The following is an 18,852-nucleotide window of genomic DNA, read 5'->3' on the forward strand; positions in this document are numbered from 1 at the left end:
GCAAGTAGTATGAATTTATTGTCTCGCTCTTCTGGAGGGTAGAAACCTGAGGTCAAAATGTTGGCAGGGTCCTCAGGCTTCTCTTCCAGTCTTTGGTCGCCTCTGATGTTCCTTGACTCGCAGATGGCTGTCTTCTTCCTGGGTCTCCACAGGTCTTCCCTCTGCACATGTTTGTCTTTTTGTCCAAATGATCATTTATATAAGGAAGCCAGTCCTATTGGATTAGACCCCTCCTACTGATGTCATCTGACCTTGATCATCTGTAAGGACCCTATATTTACTTACATAAGGTCACATGGGCTTTAGGATTTCAGCATGTTTTTGGAGAAATCTATTCAACCCATAAATTCTCCCAACATCTACTTTTCTGATATAATAACTAAAAAATAACATCTCACAATTTCAAATTGCATTTCTTTAATTAAGATGGATTTGCGGGTTTTATTTTTTCCCTCTTTATTTGAAAACTAACATACTCAGAAGAAGTTGCAAAAATACTATAGAATCCCATAAACACTTCACCTAGCTTCCTTCACAAATGACATGAAGTATCACTATAGTACAATATCAAAACCCAAACATTGACATTGATAGAGTATTGTTAAGATTCCATAAAAAATCTACTAGACTTAATAAATGAAGTTGGCAAAGTAGCAGGATACAAAATTATTGTCAAGAAATCAATGGCATTCTTATACACCAACAATAAACTCACAGAAAGAGAAACTATAAAAACAATCCCATTTACCATCACAGCAAACAAATTAAGATACCTAAGAATAAACTTAACCAAAGAAGGAAAGAATTTTGTCACAGAAAACTACAGGTCATTGAAAAAAGAAATAGAGGAAGATATAAAAAAGTTGAAGCAAATACCTTGTTCATAGATTAGGAGAATTAACATCATTAAAATGTTCATTCTACCCAAAACTATATATAGATTCAATGCAATTCCTATCAAAATACCAACAATACACTTCATAGAACTAGAACAAATACTCCAAAAGTTTATATGGAACCAAAAAAGGCCCTGAATAGCCACGGTAATCTTGAAAAAGAAGAACAAAATAGGAGGGATCCCAATACCAGATATCAGGTTATACTACAAAGCCACTGTAATCAAAACAGCCTGGTACTGGCGCAAGAACAGGCACATAGATCAATGGAACAGAACAGAGAACCTAGAAATTGACCCAAGACAATTAATATTTGACAAAGGTGGCAAGAGCATACATACAGTGGAGTCAAGATAGTCTCTTCAATATATGGTGTTGGAAAAATTGGACAACTACATGCAAAAAAATGAAGCTAGACCACCAAGTTACACCATACACAAGAATAAACTCAAAATGAATAAAAGACTTAAATGTGACACATGATTCTATAAAATCCCAGGAGGAAATGCAGGCAACAAAATTTCAGACATAATATGAAGTAGAATTTTCACTGATACAACACCTAAGGCAAAAGAAAGAAAAAAATGAACACATGGGACTACATCAAATTAAAAAATTTCTACACAGCAAAAGAAACAACCATCAAAATGGAAAGGGAACCCACTATATGGGAGAGCATAATTGCCAATGATAACATTGGATAAGGGGTTAATTTCCAAAATATATAGAGTACTCACACAACTCTACAAAAGGAAGCAAAGAACCCAATTAAAGAATGGGCAGAGGACCTAAAGAGACACCTCTCCAAACAGGACATACATATGGCCAAGAGACATACGAAAAAATGCTCAATGTCACTAACCATCAGAGAGATGCAAATTAAAACAGTAATGAGGTATCACCGCACACCTGTCAGAATGGCCGCCATCAACAAATCATCAAACAACAAGTGTTGGCGAGGGTGTGGAAAAAAGGGCACCCTAGTGCACTGCTGGTAGGCATGCAGACTGATGCAGCCACTATGGAAAAAAATATGGTGTTTCCTCAAAAAGTTAAAAATTGAACTTCCATTTGACCCAGTAATCCCACTTCTAAGAATATACTCTAAGAAGCCTGAAACACCAATCAGAAAGAATATATATATAAAGTATATATATATATATATATATATACCCCTATGTTTATAGCAGCACTATTTATAATAGCTAAGACCTGGAAACAGCCAAGTGTCCATCAGTAGACAAATGGATAAAAAAGCTGTGGTACATATACACAATGCAGCTGTAAGAAAGATCTCTTATCCTTTGAGATGACATGGAGGGACCTGGAAAGTATTATCCTAAGCGAAACAAGCCAAGCAGAGAAAGACAAATATCACATAATCTCACTTATTTTTGGAATATAATGAGCTAACAAACTGATGAACAAAATAGACCCAGAGTCATAGAAGTAGGGTACAGACTGACAATCCTCAGAAAAGAGATGGGGGGGAAGGAAGGAATAAAGCATACAACATATGCATGTATGTGTAACCAATGGACATAAACAACAAAGCAGGGGATGGGGGGGGGGAGGGAAGGGGGTTGTCAATGGGGAGAAAAGGGAGAAACATCTGTTACAAAAATAAATTAATACAAAATTAAAAACTAATTTATGTATGTATGTATTTATTTATATTTAATTCATTTAGTTTTGTTACAGTTGTTTCTCCTTTTTCCCGCATTAACACCATCCTCTTTGCTCCCTCCCTCCCCTTCACAGTATTGTTGTCTCTGTCCATTGGTTATGAACACATATATATAAATTCTTTGGTTTATCTCCCCCACCACCCCTCTTCTGAGGTTTGTCAGTCTGTACTCTATTTCTATGTCTCTGGGTTCATCGGCTTATTTTGTTCATTATATTCCACATATAAGTGAGATCATATGGTATTTGTCTTACTCTGGCTTATTTCACTTAGCATAATACTTTCCAGGTCCTTCCATGTCATCTCAAAGGATAAGAGATCTTTTTTTCTTACAGCTGCATAGTTCTCCACTGTGTATATGTACCACAGCTTGTTTACCCACTTATCTATAACCTTCATATTTTTTTAACAAATAATTTGGGAAATAATAGTAACTACTGCATGATGTGAATTAAAGTACCTGGCCTATAGTAACATCTCAGTGACTGTTAGTGATTCTTATTGCTATGATTTCATCTCCTCAGCATGCTGAACACAACCTGCATGTGATACTATCTAAATAAATATTTGTTGAATTAATAAACAAATATATCCTTAGCTTTGAAAATTCTTCAATGCGTGTTTTCTCCACTATTTAGGAAATTCCTTGTTTTATGGTCAAGACAGTGGTGGAATGTAAAGCCAGCAAAGCAGGTGTTAAGGTTGTGTACGCTATTATTTTATTTATAGGACTTGGGCAAGTCACTCAATTTCTGGGAGGCTCAGTTTCCTTGCCTGCACTTAGTGATAATGAGCCTACATACTCTTCAGATTGTTAAAAGGATGAAATAAGATTATTTAATAATTAGTTGCATGAATTAGTAACCTGCCCCTCTTTCCCTTTTTAGTGGCTCTTGACTACCATATACCAGTATAGTATTCCTTGGGTGAGCAGATACTAATATTCTTTTAAATATTGCTTTTTTTGGTTTGCAAATAAGAATAAGACAAAAAAAAAAGAAAATCAGTAAGACTAGCTCCACTTGTCTGTGAGTATTTTGTATGTGCCTGATGCCTGATACAAAAACTCTTTATCTTGGTTTACATGGAATGGAAACTCGCTTAGCAGACCTGCTGCAACAGTCGCTAAAAGACCAGCTACTTTTCCTGGCTGCTTGATCACCGGCTATCCACTGTTCATTGAAGGGCTTTCACAAAAACTGCGCTCCTCTGTCTCTGCTTCGCTTCTTTCTGGCTATACACATCGTTCCAAAACATAAGACATTTAAAATCTTGGTAATCGCAGCCGCGCCTACCCCAAGTGTTTATCTGTGCTCACGCATGTAGAGAGTCACTTGCTCAGTGTACTGCCACATCAATGGCATAACGAGGTCAGGACGAATGAATTCACCCATTCAGACACACAGCTGGAGTGACCTGATCTCCTGTCAAAGGACACACATTCAGTGTAGCTTATAGTCAATTAAGCCTGCAGTTTCTATGGAAAGTGCATTGCAGGTTTTAGGGCTGGGAAATGTTACAGAAAAATAGCTCATACTATCTTTAAAAGGCTTGGGCCACACGCTTAATTTTCCAAGGTGTTGTTTATGAATAACCAAGTGACAGTACCTAATAAGAATACAAATAAGAAGAGTCTCTAACTACTTACTAGCATATTCTTCAGTGCAACAAATAGGCAATGTTGGTAACGATGATATCAGTGAGGGTATTCATCTTCTTTCCTTTAAGAAGCACAAAGTTCTTGGGAAAACATGATGAGTTTAATTTTTATAAATGTCTAACTCAATGTAATTAAAATAAGCAACGTGGATAATTTGGAGATTTATTAAATAAGAATGTAGTATTAGAACATTAAAATCAAAGCATTTAATTTAAAAAAATTAGATGTATTTGTGTAAGTATGTAAAGTTGTGATAACAGAAAATGTAAGGATATGAATTTTCAAGTCAGTTGCTTGGGTTTGCAGTTCTACTCTGCTGCTCTCGAGCTGTGTAGCTTATTATCCTTCCGCGCCTCACCTTCCTGGTCTGTCAAATAAAGTCAATGATAATAATTCCTCATAGTGATGTTGTGATTATAGTAACTGGCACTTAGTGAGAGCTCAGTACATTACCATTATTATTGTGAATTAAGGATTCAATAGCCAGCCCCTGAAGATTCTATGGAAAATGAGATTATTATGCACAAAGTCCTGAACCTGTCACACTGCCCATGTGACGTTAAGTGAGGTTAGACTCCATAGGTGAGTCTCAATGAACCTGGACAATAGCTTTTAATAGAATTATCAAATATATGGGGGTAGTTTATGCTCTTAGTGTGTGAAAGCATTGCCTACGTTAATCAAGAGAGGCTTTCCACACCCATCATGGTTTTCATTAGTCAATTTACCTCTATCCTCGGGGAAAGTAATTAGAGCAAAAAGAACCATAGGCCGTTTCTCAAACTTGCCTTTAATTCCTGTCCCAGATAGTGACACACTTTGAAGAAACTGTTTGGGGTCCACACGAATTCCTTGCACAGGCTTTCTCTGTGCTCATCCAGTCTGTACACCTTCCTGCCGCTGTCCCAGGATCGGGCCTGTCTGCACTGACATGAAATGACAGGTCCTTCTTCACTCAGCTCTAAACTAGACTTGACATCATTACTATGGATGAAGTCTGATTTCACTCCAACTCAGTGTTAACAGTCTGGCTGGAGACACCGTCAGTGAGCAGCAGCATTTTGAAAGGCCGTCATGTTTGCTGTGTGCCGTCTCCCATTTCCATGTATACGCCCGCGGCCACGTCAGCTACCGATTGGGAGCAAAGGACTTAAATACCTTGTTTGTGTCGTGAAAAAAGTCTGAAATAGCCTCTCTGTCACACGTGCAGCAATCTGCCCTGAGGGACCAAGGTCGAAGATCCCACACTGGCCTCTAGCCCATCCCTGACGCTACCACTGCAGCGGTTCCTGAGGCTGAGTGACCTGGACAATAACTAGATAGTGTGGGATCCTTGCCAGTGTTCTCTTCCACTTTGCGCACACCGTCCTGCTGTGTATTTGGAAAGCACGGGAGGTGAGGGTGGCTGGGTCCTTGCACGAAGGCCGGCAGCCCATGCGTGCCTGCGGCGGGCCGGCTGAGCTCTCCAGTGTGCAGAGCCAGAGAGCTCCGGGGAAGGCAGGCGGAGGGCCTCCGGCTGCGGCTATGGGCACCACTCTTATTTTTGTCATTCCAGATGGAAGGCTTCCAGGTTCAATGTCTGCCACCCATCTTTTTTAAAAATAACCTTTCACAAAGAAAGAGAGAGATTTAAAAAAAAAAAATCAAAAGTGAGATAAAAGCAACTGAAAGCTGTAAGGAGACAAAATGGTTTCGGAGAAATTCAGCTTGCGGGATTGAGGTTGGGACGTGCTACTGGAGGGCGTCGAATGCAGGGACAGAATCTCTCCGCCGTGTATTTCAATGACATACTTTTGAAACAGCCCTAAATGTCAAAATAGAAAACTAAAAGTGGAAGCCAAAACAAACCGAAGTATCCTGTGACTCCCTGGCAAACTATTCTAGTTTTGAGGTTGTTAACGCAGCTTCCCGGAGTTACCGTTCTCTCAAATCCTCCTCCCAACAAAAGAGAAAACAAAATAGAACAAAAAATAAGGGAGCCTGGACAAAGCGTGCCCGGGGTCTGGCAGCCAGCACCCCATCTTCGATCCTGTCCATCTGCTTCCTCAGCTCCTCAGTTGCCGAGTTTCCTCCTCAGAGCCAGTATTCAACAGGCAGAGCAGAATCTGCCAGTCACCCGGTATTTTAACTCCTCCACTGCCCTGCACGCTGAGCTATGTGAAAGACCGAGAAACAAGACTCCTGCTAGCAAGAGTGGGTCCAAGTTAATGTCAGGAGATCTAAGAACTCTGGAAACCAGAAGGAGTTGCGCGCTCTCTCTCTCTCTCTCTCTCTCTCTCTCTCTCTCTCTCTCTCCACACGGGGGAGAGGTTAGGGCCCATTTAAAAGCCAGGTATTTACAATTGCACTCTGTAGGAGCCTGATGATCTTACCTGAAATATTAAGTGGAAAGTACAGATGGTTCCTTCTAAGACTTATGTCTTTTTTCTTCTGTATTTTGATCTCTTGCATCTGGGGCCTTGCTGACCCTGGAGGGCCGACCCCTCCCAGCGTCAGCCAAGTTTTAGGGTAGTAAACAACTTGTCCACGAGTGCGCCTCCCAAATGCAAACCGTCCACTCCAGGGCCCACACCTCTCTGTAGGGCTCTCACACTGTGGACTGCTGTCCACCTGCCCTGATCACATCACGGCAGGCGCTAGGCAACCAGGGACAGTCCAGACCCAGAGCCACCGAAGTCCTTGAGACCAAACCCTCAGCCGGCTGAGCCATCCGGCAGTTCCTTCCCAGGGGAACACAGTCACGGCTCTCGTTCACAGCACCCCCTCTGCTCCTCGCCGGCCCGTGCTTCCCTGTGGGCCTTCCCTGCAGGCCCCTCCGCCTGGCACAGGGAGCAGCACACTGCAGTTCATTGGCAATCATCTCCGGTCTGCTGGCTTTGCTACATCTAAATAATAACACTTAGACTTTAAGACATTTCCCCACAGTGCATCAGAACTCGCAATTTTGCCTACTAGTAACATCTTACAGTAGTATAGTATTTTTTTTTTTCTTTTACAATTGATGAGTTAATTTGTACACTTAATTACTTACTGGAGTTCATAGCTAGGGTTCTCTCTTTGTGTTGTGCTACCTGTTGGTTTGGACAAACATAAAATAACATGAATCACCATTACTGTATTATGCAGAGTATTTTTACTGTCCTAAAAACCCTCCGTCCTCTTCATCCTCTCTCTCTCTCATAATCCCTGGAAGCCACTAATCTTTTCCTGTCTCCAGAGTTTTGCTTTTCCAGAATGTCATAAAGTTGTGTCAGTGGGGAAGTTGGGATGTCATCTTCCCCTACTGAGTGCTGAGGGCGGGATCCTTACAATATCTTGAGAAAAAGAAACTCCTGAGACACCGGAGGATGAGTGATTTTTATTTGCTTGGAATTACATCTTTGTGTTTCCAAAGTCCCCTCTCCCTCGATCCAGTTCTGGGAGGACTGTAATGGGCCTGAGTACAGCTAAAGAGCAGCCAGCGTCCGCAGCTCCTCGTTCATGCTGCCGCTGGGTCCAGTTCAGCACGGGGCCGGCTGCAGCCCATTAGTCCGTTGTGTGTGGGGTCCACGCGGCCACGGGCCACAGGAGAGAATACAGGGGTGCTGGAGCGTTAGCGCCCCGCAAGCCAGGGGTCAACCAAGAGAGCACCAGAGCAGAAGCGAGGGACTCCTTTGCTCAGGGAATCCAGTATCCCAATTCTCCCCACTCTCGCAGGGGCCATGCCCATTCCGGCCATGACCTCTGACAGCACACAGCTTTGCTAGTCCCCTAATTTCACTGGGAATGTGTCTCTTCCCCCCCCTGTACAATCCCTTCCGTCAACAGTCTGTGGGGAATAGATGGGGTCTCCCTGGGGCTGTAAAGCTTTAGCGTCCTGGGGAAGCCCCACAAGGGACATGCCTGTACCATTTGGCCTCCCCTTTGCTCCTTTCCCGTGATTGTAACGAGGCTAATTACAATGACATCGGTTGAAATCATACTGTAGGTAGCATTTTCGGATTGGCTTTTTTCACTTAGCAATATGCATTTAAATTTTCTCCATGCCATTTTGTGTCCTTTATAAATTGCGGAATAATATTCCATTGTCTGGATGTAGCACTGTTGATTCAGTCACCTGTTGAAGAACATTTTGGTTGCTTCCAGGTTTTGGCAATTATAAATTAAGGTGCTATAGTCATCCCTGTGCAAATTTTCCTGTGTACATGAGTTTTCAATGTCTTGGTTAAATACTAAGGAGTGCAGTTGCTGAGTCATATGGTAAGAGCATGTTTAGTTCTTTTGTTTGTTTGTTTTTTTGTTACGTGCCCCTGGCAGGAACCGAACCCAGGACTCTCTGGTCTTCAGGCTAATGCTCCAACCATTGAGCCAAACCGGCCAGGGCAGAGCATGTTCAGTTTTTTGAGAAACTGCCAAACTACCTTCCAAAACATCTGTGCCAGTTTGCATTCCCACCAGCAATAAATGAGAGTTCCTGTTGCTCCACATCCTCACCAGCATTTGGTGTTAGTGTTCTGGATTTTAGCTGTTCAAATAGATGTGTAATAATATCTCATTTTTTAAATTCACAATTCCCTGTTGATGTATGCTGTGAAGGGCCTTTTCACATACTTATTCACCATCTGTATATTAATTTTTGGTAAGGTGTCTCATTGGACCTTTTGAAATTGGCTCATTTGTCTTTTTATGGTTATGTTTCTAACATTCTTTGTATATTTTGAATACCAGTATGTTATTAAATAAATGTCCTGTAGATATTTTCATCTGGTCTGTGACTTGTCTTTTCATTCTCTGAAGAGTGTTTTTCATAGAGAAGTTTTTAATTTTTAAGGAGTCCAATTTATCAGTGTTTTTCTTTCATGGAATGTCCTTTTTAGTGTTTTATGTAAAAAAGTCATGGCCAAATGCAAGGCGTTTTTTTCCTGTGTGATATTCAGGTGTTTTTATAATAATGTGTCCTTCGTTGGTATTTGTCATCCATTTTGAGTTCATTTTTATGGAAAATATGAAGTCTATGCTTAGAATCATTTTTTGGCATGTGGGTATCTAGTTGTTGCAGTACCATTTGTTCTTTCCATTGAACTTTCTTTGTTCTTTGTCAAAAGTACTTGAGTATATTTCCATATTTGCGTAGGTCCATTTCTGGCCCTCTATTCTGTTCCATTGATCTATGTGTCTGTTTGTCTATACATCAATGCCTTCTTGATTGTTGTAACTTTATAGTAAGTCTTAAGTCGATTAGTGCCAGTCTTTTGACTTTGGTCTTTTTCCACATTGTGTTAATTATTCTGGGTCTTTCGACTTTCTATATAAACTACAGAGGCAGTTTGTCAATATCTAGAAAATAACTTTCTGAGATTTTAATTGGAATTTTATTGAATCAAAGATCAAGTTGGGAAGAACTTAAATCTTGACAACATTGAGTCTTTCTGTATATGAACATAAAATATTTCTCTACATTTTTTTTGGTTTCTTTCATCAGAATTTTGTAGTTTTCCTCATATAAATCTTGTACATATTTTGTTGGACTTATATATAATTATTTTTTCTTTTATGTAAATGTAAATGGTATTGTGTTTTTTAATTTAAATTTCCAACTTTACTGGTGTTATATAGGAAAGAGATTGATTTTTCTTATTAACCTGTATCCTCAGATATTGCTACAATCACTTATTAGTTCCAGAATTTTAAAAAAAATTTCTTGGCATTTTCTATGTATACAATCATGTCATCTGTGAACCAACTCAGTTTTATGTTTTCTTTCTCGATATCTTTGTTTTTTGACATTGCATTTGTTAAGACTTCCAGTGTGATTTTGAATAGGAGTCATGACAGCAGATATCCTTGCCTGTCCCACGTCTTAATAGGAAAGTATGGAGTTTCTTACTGTTAAGCATGATATTAGCTGTAGATTTCCGCAGAAATTCTTTATCAAGTTGAAGTTCCCCTTTATTTCTAGTTTGCTGAGAGTTGTTATAATGAATGGGTGTTGAATTTTGTCAAATTCCTTTACTTTGTTGGTGTGGTGGATCACAACAGTCAATTTTAGATGAACCAGCCTTGCATATCTGGGATAAATACGACTTGGCTGTGGTGTATAATTGTCCAAAAATTGTTGAATTTGTTTTGCAAATATTTTGTTCAGAATTTTTGCATCTGTGTTTAAGAAAAATATTTGTCTGTAGTTTTACTTTCTTGTAATGACTAAGTGTATATTACTTTTAACTATAGCCAAAGATATCCATCAATGGACATATCATCAATAAAGGATAGTCTTTAGGATATATTTGTTATTTTCTTTCTTTCTTGTTTTTTGTTTGTTTGTTTGTTTGTTTTGTTTGTTACACCGAATCCAAAAACATATTTTTTCCGCTGCTTTTTAGAGAGAATGGAAGGGAGGGAGTGAGGGGGGATGAGAAAAACATCAATGTGAGAGAAACACATGGATTGGATGCCTCCCACACATGCCCTGCCTGGATCTGGGACTCGAACCTGCAACCTAGGTACATGCCCTTAACCAGGCATCGAACCCACAACACTTCAGTGCATGGGCCACTGCTCTAACTGCTGAGCCTCACCGGCCAGGGCTGGTTTGAGTTTCTATTAATAAAAATGTGTTAATATGTCACTGCCTAGCTTTCCTCTTTCAGGACCCTTAACTCCAAATTAGAGGGTGTTGAGAAACTTCTATTGTTCTCCAGCAGTTCGAAGCGGAGGGTAAATTTGTGGTAGGTTTGCTTACTTTCTGAGAGGTAGGCAGATGAACTGGCATGATGGAGTAAACTCGTGTCTTCATTGTCTGAGCACCCAGCTCTGACATCCAGGCCAGGCACTTGGGAGATGTTAGGACTTAATGAGTAGGCTCTTCTTGCTTAAATAGCCACTGACTCAAGAGGTCAGAGGTGTAAGAGAGAGAGCGATGACCAGAAGAAGAGAATGAGAAGCAAAATTGTTTATTAAATACAGAATATCATGTACTCAAATACAGTCGGCTTGTTGATGCCTGCAGAAACAAGGGCTCCAGCATAAAGTGCCAACGGCCATTCCATGTCACCTGGAGCGGAGGTTTCAGGGCCATGTGCTGGAAGCCAGAAGTGTGTGAGAAACAGGGAGGCCGAGGCAAACCCCACTGAGAGGACGGGGAAGGGCAGGTAGTCCTGTTCTCTAATTTAGCCTAGAATTCTACGTTTCTGTTGAATGGCCTTTGGTTTCGAAATCTGTCTCTGAAGCCAGCCATCTAAGAAGTGTTCTAATTTATCCTTTGAAACAAGTAAATGAACATCAAAAATAGATTTTCTGTGCTATATTTAACACCTATGCCATGTCAGTTATTTGCTAATCTTATGTTTGATCAGTTTCCTCTCCCATTCCTCACATTAAAATATGATCTATTATCCTAAGTTTCTGCCTATTTACCACAGATTCTAATATCTAGGTTCTTGGGGTCAAAGGTGCAATGATGAACCAGAGATTTATGTTCTGTGAACCTAGCAATGTGAGTATACATAAATACCAGCATTATTTAACAAAAAACATTTTTTTCTTTATTGATTTTAGAGAGAGAGGAAGGGAGAGGAAGAGACAGATAGAAACATGGATGAGAGAGAACATCAATTGACCACCTCCCGCATGCCCCACTAGGGATTTGGTCCACAACCTGGACATGTGTCCTGACGGGGAATCAAACCGGCAGCCTCTTGGTGTCAACTCAACCACTGAGCCACAGTGGCTGGGCAATACCAGCATGTTTTATGAGTCATTTACCAGCTGCTAAGGCTGGCCATGGTGAATAAATGTGTGTGCGTATATGTGTGTGTGTGTTTGTGTGTATCTGTGGAGGGGTAAACTGTGAGTATGTAGATTGCCTTCCACTTCAACTCTACATGATCTATTCAAAATAGGCCTCTAAGTGCTTTTGGAGGGGCTTGCTTGAAGAGGCATTGCTACAATGGCCTGTTACAGCAGAGTCGTGGAGGGTTGCAGCTCTTGGTAGTCAATGGAGCCCTCAGCCTGCTTCCTTTCCCACCACAGCAGCAGCCTCTTGATGAGGGCTGTCCTCAAATAAGCGTAGGACAGTGTCAGTGTGGCCACACCGAAGACCCTCTGTCCCTTTGAGTGAGACAGCTTTCAGTCCTTATTTCATAGATACCCACCAACAAGCTCATACTTCTTCCAAGCTTTCTTCAACCAAATCTCCTTGTGGGAAAGTTAACCTCTTGGGTGTCAAGTACAAAAGGTTGATCTGATATGGCTAGATACCCCCCTTTTTTTTTTAATCCTCACCCGAGGATATTTTTCTATTTATTTTCATGTAGAGAGAGAGGGAGAGAAAGGGGGAGAGAGAAACATTGACTGAGGGGGACACAGTGACTGACTCCTGCACGACCCCGACCAGGGCTGGGGACAAACTGCAACTGAGGTACGTCCCTTTGGCTGGAATCGAACCTGGGACTCATTGGTCCACTAAGGCTGACTAGATCCCTTTCAAAAGCTTGGTGGTTTCATCCCACAGAATACACTCTCATGTAAAATCATATCCCATGGCAGATAATAAATGCCATTTAGAGTCAGTCTTGTTTAATGGCTATTTGAGAGTTATCGGGGCATTTTGTAGTTGCTCACATCTTCAAGTTCCCCTCACAGAAGTGGACTCGTACGCTGTATACCTGACCACAAGGTAAGTCCTGCTAGTTAGGTCTTGGTAACATAATCAAGTGACTCAGGCACTTTAATCTTTGATAGTTGTAGAATATTGTTTCCTAACAAATAACTCAAATTCAGTTTCATTTTTTGAAATAAGTAGGTATGTGGAGTTACCTTGAGAAAAAAGGCATACCAATTTGGAAATGATTGCCTTATTTCAAAATATTCTTGCAGAGACCGTTGGGGCAATATAATTTTGTTTTCATCACTTAATGAGCACATCTGAGCAATTATAGCAAGTGCTTAAATGTAATACACTTTACCAACAACTGGAAACAGTCCTTTAAAAACTAGAATGTCAAACCCATTAAGCTTGAACGTGTAAAGACATAGAAGCATAATGTTAGATGCACTGTTTGTGGAGGGTGTAATGATCATATTAGCTAGTAACATGAATAATTCAACCACATGGGAACGCTGTTTTGCAACACAGTGCAAAGAATAGCATGCAATGATTTGATGCTATTGTGCTAACACCAAATGGAAGTATATATGGCTATTTAGACTCCACAGTTGAGTTTCGAGATGAAAGGTGATCCTAAACACCAACTTGCATTATTAGCAGCATTCATTTTCATTAAGAACAGTGCTTGGGTACATTTCCGTGTGTGTTGCTGTGGACGCAATTATTATTAAACTGCAAGACTGTGTGCCATTTGTCATACTTAAATCTAACCCTACACTACTCAGTCCTATACTTTTGGAAATACTGAGAGGGTAATAGTCACCTATTGCTCTAGAGCAGCGGTTCCCAACCTGTGGGTCGCGACTCCTTTGGGGGCCGAATGGCCCTTTCACAGGGTCACCTAAGACATAACAGTAGCAAAATTACAGTTATGAAGTAGCAACAAAAATACTTTTATGGCTGGGGGTGACCACAACATGAGGAACTGTATTAAAGGGCCGCGGCATCAGGAAGGTTGAGAACCACTGACCTAGAGCATAAGGGAATAGCAAACATACACCTTATCTGAAGTGCAAACCTTCAAAATGTCTTAATCAGCGGCATAGAAAATTTCACACTATACCCCAGATAATTAATTCATTTTGTGAAGGAAGAAACAGAGGAAGAAAGAAAGGAATTACTCTGTTACCCAAGCACCACAGAGGGCAATGGCTATAGACGGGAGTCAGCCTTGGTGTCAGTACCACTGCCCCTACGCCGTCTTGCAGCCGTCTGGGAAGATGCTGCCATCACTAAGCAGCCCTTCCTCTGAACAGCATGCTGCAGGGGGTTAGAAATTCCTTGTAAATGCCCTTCTTATGCCCCCTCTCCTTTCCTAAGGGACCTGGGTAAGCATCAGTCAACAAATGCCAAAGGGGTGTTGAAGAAGCTAAGGTGAGAAAAGGCAGTCTGATACAGATTCAGACTTTCTGATTGTTTACCTTTACAGGTACCCTGGCGATTATCTTAATGGATTTGACCATAAAGACGAGGAAGTGACAGGGTAGGATCTGCGTTATGTATTGAGACTGGATTACTAATTGCCTAAAGCCAAGTTCAGAATTCTTCCCACCACGTAGGCAGCTGTCCAAGGTGAACATTCACTTTTCTCTGGTTCTTTGGTATCATTAGTATGTAACCATTTCTCTGCCCTTTATTTCATGGGTGTGATCAGAAGAACCCTGTGTCCCTCCTGTCAGGAGACAATGCACCCAGAGCCCCAGGGCACTGACAGCAGGACACAGGCACCTGGTGGTGGCAGGAGAGGAGGTGGGACCGACTTAGAATCTGCCCTTTCCTCTGTCGCGGACGTACTTGGTGCGGGTGCAGGTTTGCGCTGTCTTTGGCCTAATGGTATTCCTGGACACTCATGGAAACCTGACCTTGCTCCGACCCAAATATTCATTTTGACAGTGTTTTTCATTATTATATTTATTTTTATTTTTATGCCTTGTGATTATATAAGGGGATGCTAGAGAGCCTGGGGTTTTGGTCATCCTCATGGACTGAAGATTTTTTTCCTATTAAGAGCATTACATGAACTGTTCCACATTTTCTCATGGTCTCTCAAAGGCTGTAGTTTGCACAATATTTTCTGAGAATCATATGCAATACTTTGTGGGGAAAATGTGTGCCATTTTAAACGAGTTTGAGTGACACTGCATATTCTACCTCCCCCTTTCAGCTGAATTATGCATTTGGCATTTTCAAGGCTCTGAGAGGTCCTACAGAAAATGGCCCAGTTCACTTCAGTTTGCTGGGCAGATGACAGCATAAGACCGTTCTTTCTGGACCACTGGCACCCTTCCCGGGCCGCTGCCCTCGTGCACCAAGGGTGCACCGGGCTAGAAGGCTTGCAGTGGGTGTTCTGGAGCCCGTGCTCGTCAAACGCCCAACCCCTAGGTTCCGACAGGCCCACCGCTTTGCCACCGCCCTGCAATGGTGAGTGGCCAGGCTGTGTTTGCACCATTATTTTGGAGAGTGCTCACAGAAATGTCTTACCGAGGCATGCAGCCCCCACAGAACTCTATGCCCTTCCAGGAGGCTGCTGTTCTCCTAAGCCCCCCCCTCCCCCAGAAGCCTGCATGGAAGGACGGCTGATTCAACACCAGGCTGCCCTAGAAGCGCAGGCTGGCTCCAGGGGTCCTCGCACCGCAGGGCCTACACACTAGTTGCTGCTACCTCCTCTCAATTACCCTCATCAACACAAAGAACTGAGAGAGGCTGGGGTTCTATCAGTCTCCCACGGTCAAAAAATGTTAGATGTTTTAAAAGCACTGTTCTGAGCAACTGTAAATTGGTGACACTTTGTAAAAGAATTGTGAGCATTTATTTGTTTTGAAATGTCAGCCCAGACCGGTCTGGATTTCAACCTTCTGAGGAGCAACCCCTGACCCAGAGGGACGAGAACTGCTGCACTGCCTCCTGGGGGGCAGAGCTCCCAGGGGCGCCCCACTCCCCACTGCCAGCCCTGAGGTCAAGCTTCTTCTAGGCAGTCTGTTGGACATGAAATATTTTCTGTTTGAGGAGGCCTGGCCATGCGCCCCCGCTGAGCGGGGAGAGCTCGCACAGACCCAGGAACGTCTGGCAGCCCGTCTGAGGCACAGGGAGCTTCTGTAATTTTAAGGGGTTCCTTGTCCTGCGCCTAGCCACCTGATCAATTCACTTGGAAAGCATGGTTAGGGGAGCAAGTTCTCTGAATATGGATCTTTGTATATGGTGGGGAGAGGTGCTGGCCCAGGGTCTCGGCTCAGGCGACTTGTTTTATAAATAAAATTTCCCAGGAGTCGTTAGTCTCAGAACTGGCACCATGCTATGGAATAACAGCCTCGCCCATGATTCCCTGCACTGCGCCTTGAGAGAGCTCTTAACTTCGTGACCCTGGAGCAGGTGACTTGACCTGAAACCTGATCTAAATTGACAAGCCTCGATTTGGATTGACATCAAGACAAATGAGTGCTGGTTGGGAAACATTAATAAATCATGTCTACACTTTCTCGTTATATTTCCAAAGAATTTGGCAGTCACGTGTTTGAGTTGATCATCATGGAAGCTCTTTGAGTTAGGGGAGACGGTGTTAATAGCCAGTCATTTTAAGCATGTATGCACTTTCAATAGTTCTAAGCCTCACACCCCTGTGACCCAGATGCTATAGAAAAGCAAACAGAAGTTGAGAGAGAGTACTTACTATATCAAAGATCAGCACGTATTGGTAGCTACTGCTGTCATCAACTATCAGATGGGGATCTCCGGTTCGGGCGAGGTCCCTACGCAGCTGCTCAGCTAAGGCTCAGGAACACAGCTCCTCTGGACGTGGCTGTGCTGTCACGTGCTGGGAACTGACTGGCTCTCAGGCGGCCTTGGCCGTAGCATTCGGGGTTCCCTCCAGGCTGGCAGACATTCTCCAGCCGGTCGGGAGCTGTTCACGAAGGAGCAGCTGAAGGACAGCTGCCCCTCTGAGGCCGCGACTCGGAGCTGTGACCCTCTGCCACATATCGTGGCCAAGGCAAGAGTCCAGGCAGATTAAAGGGTAGAAAAATAAACACCTCTTATAGGAGGATATGCAGTTGTAGCAGATAATTATGGAAAACAAATAAAAACATGGGTAAATTGAAATAACAGCACAGTGAACACTCACATACTTACTACCTGGATTTATAGTTAATATTTTTCTACGATTGTTTTGTCACATTATCTGTCCATCTATCTTCTATCCATACAGCACTCATCTTTTTAAAAAGCATATGTTGAAGTAAGTTGCAGACACACATATACCTTGTTACAAATATGTCATTAACTAGAGATCCTTATCTAGCCCAACTCCTTTTTATTCTTTTGGAGTAAGATTTACAATGGAATACACAGTTCATAAGTGCACTATTAGATGACTCTCAACAAATGCGTTGACCTGTACAACTCAAAATCTTATCAACATACAGGTAATCCAACAGGCCAGATTTCCTTTCATCTTCCTCTATCAAATCATACTCCTACAACCCCAGAAGCAACCACATAGATTAGTTCTGCCTGTTTTAGTAATAGATACAATCACACAGTGTAATCACACACTACACACTCTGGCGAAAGTGTCTCTCATTCATTTATATTGTTTCTGAGATCTATCCACATAGTCGCATGTCTCAGCAGTTTGCTCATTTATATTACTATGTAATATTCCATTTTATATATACTTCCCAATGGTTTTGTACCTTTTCCTGTTGTTGGACACATGAGCTGTTTTCAGTTTTTATACTAAAAACTATTAAGAGTAAGTCGGATATGCAATTTTTGTTTTTGGGGATATATGTATTTACTTTCTTTGAGTTAAATAACTAGGAGCAAAAGACTGGATTTTAGGACAGACATATGTTTAGATTTTTTTAGCTTTATTGAGGTATAATTAATACATGAAAAACTATATATATTTTTGTTTTGTGGTTCATGCCCCTAGCGGGAACCGAACCCGGCACTCTCTGGTCTGCAGGCCGACGCTCAACCACTGAGCCAAACTGGCCAGGGCTGAAAAACTATATATTTAAAGTGTAATATTTGAGGAATATATATATATATATATACATATATATACACACACACACACACACACACACACACACACACATATATATTTGTGTGTATGTGTGTGTATATAACCTTTGTCTTGTCAGATATGTGTTTTGTAAATATTTTATTCCTGTTTGTGGATTTCTCTTCATATTTGTAAATATATAGTTTCAAGGTCAAATGTATTACTTTTGATGAAGTCCAAATTATTTTTTGTATATATTTGAATATTTTGTGTTCTATTTAAGAAATCTGTGTCAAAGACAAGATTACTAAAATTACTTTTGTTTTCTTCTTGAACTTTTGTAGTTTTAACTGATCTCTGTACATAGAAAATCCATTTTGAATTAATTTTTACATATTACTTTAGGTAAAGGTTGAGATATTTTGAATATGACTATTTGATTGTTTTAACAGAGTTTGATGTAAATATTATTCTTTATTCTTTCATTTATTTTGTCCTTTTGCCAGAAATAAGATCCATGTGTGGGCCTCTTTCTGGATTGTCTGTTGTGTTTCTGAATGTCTTTCTTTATTTCACTATCATACTGTGTTACTGTAGTTTAAAAATAAATCTTAAAATCCAGTATTATAGGCTGTCTATATTTGTTCTACTTGTCAAAAAATGTTTTGATTATTCCAGATAATTTGCATTTCTATATAAATTTTAGAATTAGCTTGTCATTTTATACAGAAAAGCTTGCTGTAATTTTGATTGAAACAACATTGAAAGCATAGATATATAGGTCAATTTAGAGAAATAATAACAGTATGGATTCTTCTTATCCTTAATTAAAGTATAGTTCTCCATTTATTTTTCTTCTATAATTTCTTTAGGAGATCTTTTATAGATTTGACTGTACAAGTCTTGTACAGAATTTCCAAATTTATCTTTAATTATTTCATAATTTTAGTTATATTA

This window comes from Molossus molossus, unplaced genomic scaffold, assembly GCF_014108415.1.
Source record: "Molossus molossus isolate mMolMol1 unplaced genomic scaffold, mMolMol1.p scaffold_m16_p_12, whole genome shotgun sequence".
NCBI classification, from domain to species: Eukaryota; Metazoa; Chordata; class Mammalia; order Chiroptera; family Molossidae; genus Molossus; species Molossus molossus.